This window comes from Pelophylax lessonae, assembly GCF_965119305.1.
Source record: "Pelophylax lessonae genome assembly, chromosome: 7".
In the NCBI taxonomy this organism is placed as follows: domain Eukaryota; kingdom Metazoa; phylum Chordata; class Amphibia; order Anura; family Ranidae; genus Pelophylax; species Pelophylax lessonae.
The window spans coordinates 70,583,086-70,595,482 of NC_138774.1; the positions used below are offsets into that span (position 1 = coordinate 70,583,086).

Genomic DNA, 12,397 nt, shown 5'->3' on the forward strand with positions numbered 1-12,397 from the left:
AAATCAACTTATTTTTCCCTTTAAAATGATACATTTTCTCAGTTCAAACATTTGATATGTCATCTATGTTGTATTCTGAATAAAATATTGCAATTTTAAACTTCCACATCATTGCATTCTGTTTTTAGTCACAATTTGTACAGTGTCCCAATTTCTTTGGAATCGGGTTTGTATACTGTATATATATTGTAAGGGATTAGCTCGGTGGTAGGCGTAGATGACCCCTTGGGGGGGTGCGTTTTCCCACAGAGATAGCCGACAAGTGCTTGCAAACAAACAGTTTGGTTTATTAATGGTGTTTTCTTCACCAGACTGTATGCAGCAAAAACATCCAAAATAAAATAAAACAGAAAATAAATCCTTGCCTCTGTGGGCGGCTACCTTCGCACTCTGGAACCTACCTAAGAATCTGTCTCCAACCTACTGTTGGGCAGACTTTCTTGTCCTACAGCGGACACTCAATAGTCCATTTACAATCTCTTCACAGGGCAAAACAGTCCTTTATTTCTTTCACACAGAAACAGTTCGTCTTCTCACCTTTGAGACGTCTTCACACTTGGTTACCCTCCCTGGCACACATCACTCCGGGGGGTCTTCTCCCAGGCCCACACATCCTGTCGGGAGGCACACGTCTGACTGTCCTTCTCCCAGCCCACATGGCTTCAGGAGACAGCTTCCGGAGGCAGCAATCCTCAGACTTCCTTTGGACAATTATAGAAGCCTTAACTCCCTCACTCTGAACAGCTGAAGGCCTTTCAACTTCTTTACACCTTCCTGCTGCCTTCTGCAGCCGACACCCTATAGTAACTGGTGAATTGTATCTCCGCTCTGTGACAACACTCACAGATTTAGCTGACTTCCTGTCACATTTACTTGACGTCCTGTTACATATCCCCCCCCCCCCCTGTCTCAAACCTGGGGTTGGGACACAGTTTTCCAGGCACGCATGTGTCTGGCATTGCTCTTGACTCTCACTGATAAGCCTCTCAGTATCTTCCCAAGTAATGTTCAGTCCATTCAATTCTCTGTCTGCTTCAGCTGCCAGAGATACATCCTTCTGAGCAATCTGCTCGGCTCTCTCCATCAGCCATTGTCCTCCATGCCGACATGAATTTACAACTGCCAACCTCTGTTGAAAGGCCTGCAGGGGTGGCTCTCTCTCCAAGTCCGTCAGCTTGTCCACATACACTTGTTTTGGCTGATCCTCTCCATCTTCATATAGCCAACTCTCTGCATTTTCAAGCTTCAGGATGAAACTGTTTCTGTCATCTTCACTGACAGATTTCTCATATACATATTCCTCAACTGCATTTTTGGCATCATTTAGCACCTTCTCAAGTTTGTCCTGCATACAAGTTTGTCCTATCCACCATGGGGGACCGTGATCCATAGGCAACTCAATTGTGCTAGTCTTAATGTCTTCAACATTCTTGAGCCGCCTCTCTCTGCAATCCATAAAGGTTTTCCACAAAACTTTGAGAACCTCTGCTTCACTAAGCTTTGTTTCAAGTAGGGACTCTTGACGTCCCTCTGTGACTTGAGTTGCCTCTCCATACAGCTGTACACAATCATTGACTCTTTGTTTCTTGAGCTTAGCTTGCTCTAAGATGCTGTACAGAGGATTTTCTATTTGCGACAACAGGCTGTCACACATTTCTTCAAAGTGACCCCTGTTCCTTTTTCCAGAGACATCAATATCATTCACCCAACATTTCATATTCAGAGGCAGATCTGAAGCATTTGCACTCATCCACTTCTTAAACTTTTCGCCCTCCTGAGCGAGTCGCAGTAAAGGCCTACTATTTGATTTGATATCCAGTTTATAATTTCTTGCCAAACTCTTCACAGAAGTAGCCAACCAGAACAACATCAACTTTCCTTCCACCAACATAGGGGTCAAAGGCAACAACAGTCTATTACAGGTTTCTTCAATGCACTTTCTGCTGAACTATTTGACCACTCAAGGTCACCTGGTTCCTTTTCTTTATCTGAACTCCACATGGAATGTATTTCAAGATCACGATCAAACTTCTGCCACTTATCTTTCACCAGTTCCATTTTGGAAATATTCCCTGAAAGACACTTATTTATTTGCTTCACGTTTTCACCAACAGCCTTAGTTTTCTCCACTAGGTGGTGTTTGCTTTTTTCTCCCAGCTTTATATCACTTGCTTTAGTTTTCTCCGCTTTAGTTTTCTCCACTAGGTTTTCAGCTTGAACTGAGAAATCATCACATTTCTTACCCAGCTCCTTTGTTTGCTGAAGTTCTAATGATACATTTTCCAATGCTTTAAGTTTTTGAAGGAACTGTTTACTCCAGAGGGGTGATTCAAACAACATGTCATCACATTTCTGATGCTCACTCAGGACAGACCCCAAAACACTGATCCTTTTAAAACTTGCATCAGGCACACTATCCCGCCTTTGGGAAAGATCCTTTGTCGTCTGTAATTCCTCTTCAAGTTCTTCCAACTGAGTCTTCATCTCTTCTACTTGCTGTTCTAAGGCTCGCTTAGACTTTTCTAGCTCCTGAACGTTTTTCTCAACATCATCCTTGGAGCTGACCAACTCTTCCATCTCTGTACACAGCTGTTTGTTAACTCTTTCTAGTTCAACCTTACACTCTAGAGCTTCCTCCAAGCAGCGAGCCAAGAACAGGGCTTTGCTCTCTTTCTCCCGAGCCTCTGCTTTTGCACAGTCACGTTCTTCTGCATATTTTGCAGACACTATCTTCTCCTCACCAAGCATCTGATCAAACTTCTTTTGCTTCTTCTCCAGGTTGGACACAATCTGATTCTGGTAATCCAGATTCACACTCAGTTCATCCAATTCCTGCTGAAGTCTTGTCTTGGTCTTCTCAAGCTTGTCATAAGCAACTGTTTTTTTCTCATAGCGTTGATTAGCAACTTCAAGGTCTTTCTGCAGTTTCTTTTTCACAACTTCAACACTCTCTAATGAATAAACGCTTTCTTCCACGCGTTTTTTCATATCCGCTATCTGAGCTTGCAATGTTGCGACTTGCTCTGATAGCTTTTTCTTTGCTTCCTCCTCCTCTTTAAATTGTTCCAGGAAGCCATTTTTCTCATCTTCCCTTTGTTTGAGCTTTGTGCTAAAACTCAGCCTTTGACACTTCTCTTCCTGTAAGAGTTCCTGCATGTCTTGCAGCTGCGATTCCAAGATAGAGAAATCCTTGGCAATTTTTCTAGATTTGCTGTCTGCTTGAGAAAGCTGATTTGTAACATTGTCCAGCAGCTCAACCTGCAGTCGGTTTGCCTTCTCTGACAGCTTAGCACACACTCGGTCACCTTCTGACACCTTGACTTGCGATTCCTGCAGCTGTGCCTCTACTTTTTTCTCTTGTGTTCCGAATCTCCTTTTCCCTGCATAAGAGCTTGCACCTCATTGGCTAGCTTCTGGGAATGAGACTGTAATTCTGCCAGTCAGGCTTCTTTCTCCTTTAACTGCTGCTGGACACGTTGGACTTCATCTTTCCAACTTTCACAGTCCATACGCAATTCATCTACCACACTTCTCAAAGTGGTGAGCTCACACATAGTACTCAGTAATTTAGCCTCTCTTTCACTTTTCTCCTTGTCGCTGAGCGACAATGTCGTTTTCAGAGCGACATTCTGTTCCTGCGCCCCCTGCAGGTCTATTTTTGTAGCTTCCAAAGACTGAAGACTTTTTTTCAGCTGATTACGCAACTCCAACATTTCACCCATACTTTGCTCCAGCAAAGTCTGAGCTTCTTTTCCCTTTTCCATGACAATGATATCTTTTTTTTCATTATAGTCTCTCTGCGTTTTTTCAACTCGGAAAAAAGAAGAGCAGTGGTTTCTTCCTACTGTAACTGTACCTCCAGGGCTTGTTCCCTTTCTTCAATTTTCCGTTGCAAGGCATCCAGCTCAGCCCTGCACACATACTCGGTTTCCTCCAAACTGAGGGCCTCCATTTGCTGCTGGCGTCTCTGTTTCCAGCCTGCCATGCTCTCTGGGTGAGCCTGTTGTTGAGCTGCAAAGCCCTGCTGAAAATCTGCATTTGCCCCAGTGTTGCTAGGGACAACAACCTTTCTCTTTAGCCGATTCCGTTCAGGCATGGATGGGGCTGGTTCAGACAGTAACATCCCCTCCATCCATAGAATCCGGTCTCTCATTTCAGCGATCCTTGCATTTTTCAGGCGTTTTGATCGCCCCATCTTTAGTCACTCCACAAAAAAAATGTTTCAAAGTCCAGAAAAACTTTTAAGACCACTGTCTCTTTAATAACTTAGTAGTTTTTCTCTCTCTTGCAAGATTTCCTTTCCTGTACACACAGTTTGTGCAGTCCCTTGCACCAGACACAGTTCATCAAAAATTTTGAGACCGCTGTCTCTTTAAAACACTTTTTTTTCTCTTTCAGGATCTTCTCTCCTGCACACATAGATTGTGCAATCTCGTGCACCAGACAAAGTTCATCAAACATATGCACTTCCTTGCAGAGATCTCTGCTTCTGCCCACTGCATACCTCCACCATATGTAAGGGATTAGCTCGGTGGTAGGCGTAGATGACCCCTTGGGGGGGGGTGCGTTTTCCCACAGAGATAGCCGACAAGTGCTTGCAAACAACAGTTTAGTTTATTAATGGTGTTTTCTTCACCAGACTGTATACAGCAAAAACATCCAAAATAAGATAAAACAGAAAATAAATCCTTGCCTCTGTGGGCGGCTACCTTCGCACTCTGGAACCTACCTAAGAATCTGTCTCCAGCCTACTGTTGGGCAGACTTTCTTGTCCTACAGCGGACACTCAATAGTCCATTTACAATCTCTTCACAGGGCAAAACAGTCCTTTATTTCTTTCACACAGAAACAGTTCGTCTTCTCACCTTTGAGACGTCTTCACACTTGGTTACCCTCCCTGGCACACATCACTCCGGGGGGTCTTCTCCCAGGCCCACACATCCTGTCGGGAGGCACACGTCTGACTGTCCTCCTTCTCCCAGCCCACATGGCTTCAGGAGACAGCTTCCGGAGGCAGCAATCCTCAGACTTCCTTTGGACAATTATAGAAGCCTTAACTCCCTCACTCTGAACAGCTGAAGGCCTTTCAACTTCTTTACACCTTCCTGCTGCCTTCTGCAGCCGACACCCTATAGTAACTGGTGAATTGTATCTCCGATCTGTGACAACACTCACAGATTTAGCTGACTTCCTGTCACATTTACTTGACGTCCTGTTACAATATATATATATAAATATGGCAGGGGGACAGGTTTACTGTCTTGGGGGTTCTGATTGAGGAAAAAGGAAGTCAGTAATCTTCCTTCTTCCCCCTCAGTTCTCCACGGATTCTGTCTTCTCGCCCCCACATTCTCCACCTCTGGGCTGGTGAATCTGGGAGTGGGAATTCTGGCACAGATCGCCAGTGAAGTTCAGAAATCGCAGCTTCATAAACTGGCTGTTTCTTTGTCAGTCAATGACAGATTCTCTGTATACAGAGATTATCACCAAAGAACATGTTCTCCCCCGATCATCTCTGTTTCATAAACCAATAATGATTAAATGGATACCTTAGAGCAGGGCTTCCCAAACTTTTTGGGGCCGAGACCCACTTCTGATTACAGTTATTTTTCAGGACCCACTTGCTTGTAATTGAATATTGTAAAGCGCTACAGAATTTGTTGGTGCTATATAAATGCAAATAATAATTAATAAATGTGCCATACATAAAGTATTTACGGTCGATCACTAGTCACAAGTAGTGGAGGTGACACTGTTGGAAACACCCTTGAATCAGTTAACCACTTGCCGTCTGCTCACTAGAGCTCTACTGCGGCAAAGTGGTTCGTTATCGTCTGGCGACGTAGACCTACGTCGCCAGACACTCCCCTTTCTCAGCGGCGCGCGCACGCCGCCGGAGGCTCGCTCCCGCTGTATTCAGTCACAGCGAGAGTCGGGCCAGGGGAGGAGCAGCGGCGATCGCCGCTGCTCTTCCCCGATCGTCGGGGAATCGAGTGTGGAGATCTGCCTGCTTGTGTAAACACAAGCGGGCGGATCTCCTAAGTGACAGGGAGTGACAGATCGGAGTGTTCAGCATAGCTGAACATGCGATCTGTCCCTGTGCCACTCAGTCACCTCCCCCCACACACGTTAGTAAGCACCAGGCATACATTAACCCCTCCCTCTCCAATAAAATGAACCCCTTCCCTGCCAGTGTAATTTTTACAGTAACAGTGCATATATATAGCACTGATTACTGCAGTAATGTCACTGGTACCCCCAAAAGTGTCAAAAATGTCAGTCAAGGGTCTGATCTGTCCGCCGCAATGTCGCAGTACCGCATAAAAAATCACAGATTGCCGCCATTACTCGTTAAAAAAAAAACACCAAAAATGACAGAAATCTTTCCCTTAGTTAGTAAACGCAATAACTTTTGCGCAAACCAATCAAAATACACTTATTGTGATTTTTTTTACCAAACATAGGTAGCAGAAAACAAATTGGCCAAAAATGTAAAAAAAAAATAGATTTTTACATTTTTTGGGGGGAATTTCATATAAAAAAATGTGAAAAAATATTGTTATTTTTTCAAAATTTACGCTCTTTTTTTGTTTATAGCGCAAAAAGTAAAAATCGCACAGGTGATCAATTACCACCAAAAGAATGCTCTGTTTGTGGGAAAAAAAGGACGTAAATTTAGTTTGGTTACGGCGTCGCACGACCGCGCAATTGTCAGTTAAAGTCGCACAGTGCCAAATCGCAAAAAGTGACCCAGACGCAAGACAGCAAACAAGGCCCAGGCCTAGGGCGGCACTTTGCAGGGGGGTGGCAAAAAAGCAGCCCCTGCCTCCACCTGAGACTCTACTGGCCACTGGTTGCTAGAGCCGCCTGGTGTCTAGCAACCAGTGACGTCACGGCCATGACTGCCTGACCATGCCCATAATTCAAAGCAAAGGAGGATTTAACTTCCTCCTCCATTGCGCTTAGTGCTTGTGGGACCCAAAGCAGCTGCCAAGTTGAGCCCCTTGTTAAAGAGGGTCCCACTAGTCTGGTGGCAGCAGGGTGCAGGGCAGCGGAGCTAAATCCACCAATCAGGTGCCGACAGCAGCTGCTGCTACTGAGCAACGGCATTTTCACACAGCGAGCCCCGGAAGCTGACTTGAACCGAGAGCCTGGGAAAGAGAACGCCTCCACCACCACCCTGACCTGAGCAGCAGCAGGCACAGCATCCCTGGCACCTCCCAGAGCCTGAACTTCTTCTCCAACCTTCTCTCCGCTCCTAGCTGTGACATCAACAGGAAGACAGGCTGACAGAGGGCCCAGAGGATGAGGATGGGTGAGAGGTAGGTGCCTCACACACACCTATACACAGACAAGGGTGCACAGGAAGGACTGCAGGCAGGGCTAGGGGGTTTCCCACCCCCTCTCTCTCTTCCAGCACTCCCTCAACCACCCCCCTCTCTCTCAACCCCCCTCACCCACCCCCCTCTCTCTCTCTCACCCCCCTCTCTCCCTTCCAACCTCTCTCTCTCTCTCTCACCCCCCTCTCTCTCTCAACCCTCTCTCTCCCACTCCCTCTCTCTCAGGCCCCTTTCTCTAACCCCCCCCCCCTCTCTTTCACCCCCTCTCTCACCCCCACTCTTGTAAAATCTCAGGGGTTCATGCTGGGACTTGTAGTCCTTCAATTTTGGAGGGAGTCACATCCATTAAACAGGAAGGGGTGGGGCAAAGTTACATAGGAGGGGGGCGACCAATTTTAGTCTTGCCTAGGGCAGCACAAAATCAAAATACACCACTTGTTTAATATTCACGGATAGTTCATTTAGCAGCACTGGGACTTTCTTATCTTGGAAACACGGACTATATAAATTAAAAAAATAATTATTGGATTTATAGATCTTAACACCATTGTGAATTATATGTGTATTTTATCTATTCTATATATTCAACTTTTATCTATTTGATACACATATTGAGCACCATTTATATATATTTATATTTTCATTTAATATTCAGTTTAGACATTTTTTTTATTTATTTGGCACTTGACATTTAGTTATAATGTGATTTTATAATTTTTTGGCACTTTTACATATAGATGAGGTACGGCATAGTTATATCAATTCATTGAGTTGTGCAGCGCTTTATAGTATTTTTTATTTGTATATACACTCAACTAAAGAGAGTGATTAGTGCAAGCGGCATATTTAGGGATCAAGGTTTTCTATATAGATTAGTAGCTCGCAGGAACTTTTATTATAAAAAAAAAAAGTATGTCAGGCCATTTCTGTTTTGGATAGAGAGGGGGATGGATTAGAACACATGTTAGAGCTCAAGAACAGGTTTTTACTGCAATCCCGGGCTCCAGTAAACAGCTTTTCCCTTGCTTCCTGTCCTGCTGACATCATTTTGAGAAACAGGAAGTAAGGGTAAATCTTCAACAGGGACACAGTAAGAAATAATAAATTTGACAGAAGTCTTATTGTTACCCACTTTGTTACATGCTGTATGTTTTGTCAATGATGTCCATGCCTTTGATCTTCTTTGTTGACAATAAGGCCCCTTTCACACTTGACCTAAAAGTTGCATGATATTGACGCAATTTTGACTGGACTTGAAGCAATGCCTATGTCTATGGACCTCAAAACACATCAAAGTCGGACCAAAGTAGTGCAGGGTAAAATAGTGCAAGATATGAATGGTACTCATTGGAAATCATGGAGTACGACTTGTCATGCGATTTTGCAGCCCCATGTGGCAGTACAAGTTGCACAAGATTGAAAGGGGCCTTAGTCATAAGAGAGTATAATATAGATATTTTACATGAACAGACATCGAATCAGCAAGATGTAGCCTCAGACAGACACCACTCCTTCTCTCTGTGCTGTATAATGTCAAAATGATCATAATTGAAAAGACCTCTGTTGGTTAGGCCTCCATGGCCATGTTGAATTCCTACATTATTTTATTTTTAGTCTTTCTGCATTTTTACTCTTTACTATAGAGCATACATTTGTTAATAAACAGTATACCTATGTGAGTAATAAAACATAATTTAAAAAAATATATATATTTTTATTAAAAAAGTAAAAGAGAGCAACATTACACAAATGTGATATTTGACAACACTTTTGATAAACCAAATCATCAATATATGATTCAATGGATGTAGTAGCAATTTTCAATGAATTCTCAGGGCGCTCATCAGACTTTTTGGTTCTAATTTTACTTTTCCTGTGCTTCATCCTTGAAAACAATTGTTTACAAATATAGGTGCTGCCGAAAACTGATGACATGAATAAGGTGTGATTGTGAAGGCCAGTGGGACGCATGTTGGACAAGCCAGCTTTAACAGAAACCTAATTTTTCTACTTTGTAATAGGTTGACAGGGCTGGTGCTTCCATAAGACAGCTAAAGCAGCCACTTTATGGTGCCAGAATAGGGGGAGTGTTAAAATCCCCAGCCAGGCAGTCACTTGCACAAGCGGACGGCTCACATTTTACCAGCGATGTCCCAATCACCCAGCAAGTGCCTGCATTTATAAGCGGGAAACCCCAAGTCTCTATAGGAGATATGTAGCACTGTCCCTGTAGGGCTTCCTGTGTGATGACTTCACTTGTTGGGCCTCCTCTGATTACCTGCAGACAGTCACTTAGGAACAGTTCACGCATCCATCCTTACTCCCGGTGGCTCGTTACTCAAAAAACAGTCCATGGGGTTTTTTTTTTTTTTTGGTATTTATTATGGAAATTGGATAGGAGAAGGGAATAATGGGATACTCCAACTTGAACTATTTACAGTTGATAAGGACAACTCTCACTTGGCCTCACCAGGTTGTATGTGGAAGCAGACACACTGCTTTAACCATACTGCCACTTGTATGGAAAGGGTTAAGTCTTCTTGCTCTCTCTAGCAGTAGACTTGATGCAACTACATTATCTTCAGGACACTCTCTAGCATCCCCTTGACTGACACCCGTCCACTGACTCTTCTAGCTGAAGGAACGGCCCTCTCAGGACAGGCCTACCTGAAACAGATCTGTACTCACTATATGCAGAATCAGATCCTTTCCAGTGTCTCCCTTCCAGTCAGCTCTGCAGGACCACTGGGTTCAGCTTCTCTCTGACTCTCAGCTCCGCTGGTTGACCACCTGAGGCTGCATGGCAACTTCTACAGAGGAGGGGCAGCTGCCCCCTTCCTCTGGGACCCCACTCTCCAGCTGAAAGACCCCGAGCACATGTGCCCTTGACATTTATACAGTATCCCAGCATGCATCGAGGCACTTTCCTCTGCCAATCACCAGGGTTGTACTAAATATCTGTGTCATTTGTCAGGTTTCCTCCCACTGTCCAACATTGCTCCCTTCTGGACCAGTGTGAAACACTTCAGACAAACTGAGCTGCACCTAAGCACCATGAGCAGATCCTGCTCTCTGGTAGACAGTGAACAATATACATTTACCTGGCAATCTTTCTGGTAAGCAGAAAAGATCCAAAACTATATTCTCTCTCTAGAACTTACCTGGGAGGGTGCTACAGGCACATTGGGTAAATGGTTGGAAGACCCCTGCAGAATATCGGTGGAGCTCCGCACAGGAATGCAGGTGTTAGGAATGCTTCCTGAGCACACTGATGTGCTGTCATGATTCTGCAATGCAAAGGGTTAACCTCTAGAGCAGACTAATTGCAGTAATTGGCAAACAGGCTGCCTTATTTAAACAGCTCAGAAGCACTGTGTCTTCGCTGTCTTGTCTGCAGCTCTTCCTGTGTTCCTGAAGCCTGCTTCCTGTTACCTGTTTGATATCCGTTTGACATTTGGCTTGTTCCTGACCTTGTTTACCTGCTGCCCGTCCTGACCCCCGGCTTGTTTGACCATTCTCTCGGATCTCCCTTGTCTGCTTATCTGCCTTCGGATCTTGACCGGTTTCTCCCTTGGTGGGGCGACCCTGAGGACCCAGGACTGCGACCTGGTATCCACACGCAGCAAAGTCCATCCTCACCACTAGAGGCCCTGGGGAAAACCGGTGGATACTTAGATTCCGCACCTCAGGTTAGCCTGTGTCACTTACCTTGAGGGGTCCCGTCTAAGCTCCGCCCTCCAGCACACGTGGGGCCTTCCTCTGCCATCAGGCTACCACTTGTATCCCTAACAGCAGGTAAAGGCAACAGGAGTGTGCAGGCTCTGCATGTGAGAGGAAGGAGCCTGGACAGGTCACTCCAAGATGCCTTCGGAATGCTCAGCCCAGCAAAGGGCTCCTGGGCCTCCCCTCAGCCTCTGCAATTAGATAACAAGCACATGGTAGAGAAGCAGCTGGCTGAAGTAGAGAATATCTTTGAGAGTGGATGCCGGGCTTCCTGATTAACACGGTCAGTGCTGACATCCAGGGCTGCCTGAACTCCTTTACCTATGGCATCCTGCCAGCAGGGTCAGCCTTTGGGGTGTGCGAGCTGTGCGGCCACACAGGGCGCCATGGGCAACAGGGGCGCAGTGCGGCCATCACAGCTCGCAGTCAGTTGCTCCTGATGATCAGGCCGCACAGCGGGAGGTAAGCGGCGACCACAGTCTGGACAGGGCTAACACAGGCTGCGGCCACCGCTTACCTCCCGCTGTGTGGCTGTGCCTGTGTCACCTACGGACTGCAGGGTTGAGCTGTGTATGTCTCACACAGCTCAGCCTCACAGAGCCGCCGCTGCCAGATCCCTTCCTCCTCTCTGTCTGCAGGGATGCCAGAGGAGAGAGATCTTCAGCTCCTCCTCCTCCCGCCCCTTCTCCTCCTGGTCTGCCCCGCCCACATCCCCCTCATGGGGATGTGTGGGAGGGAAGTTTAAGCTCTGTGGGGGGTCTCTGATGTAAGAGGGGGCTCTGTGCGGGGTTCTCTGATGTAAAGGGGCTCTGTGTGTGGGGGGGTGGGGGTATTAGAGTATTTTTGCGCTGATTTTTTCCCTGTTTTTATCTTGCTGCTGCACCCATTTTTAGTCAATTAGCAGCAATTATACTCTTAAATTGTTGTTCAATAGATACAGCCATGTTTAGGGGGGCGAGGGGTGAGGATGGGGGTGCCGCAGGATTAGCTCGAACAGGGCGCCTTGAACACCTAAGGCCGGTCCTGCCTGACAGCCATTTTCAGCAGCACATGTGCTGGGCAGAGCTTTTCCAGTCCCGACCCCATGCAGACATAGACAACAAAAGTACCAGGTAAAGGAGCTCATCTTCAGAATCCTGGGTGGGGGGGACATTTTGTTTTCATTTGTATGAACAGGAAATTATCTCTACCATAACTCATGCTTTATTCACTGAGCTCCGCAGCACTGCCATTCTGCTTTATGGCCCATATTGCTGCTCGCCTCCTGTGACATTGCCCCCCACCCGGTCATACTGCCCCCAACCTGTCCCACAGCCCCCCCCCGAGACGCTGTA

At 45.9% G+C, this 12,397-nt stretch overlaps 1 protein-coding gene across 3 annotated transcripts in view; it reads left to right on the plus strand.

Moving 5' to 3' along the window:
* LOC309560723 (cytochrome P450 2G1-like) overlaps nucleotides 1-12,397 on the plus strand; it is a gene marked incomplete at its 3' end in the record, with an annotated part of 214,089 nt that overhangs the window by 71,694 nt on the left and 129,998 nt on the right. The window lies entirely within an intron of this gene.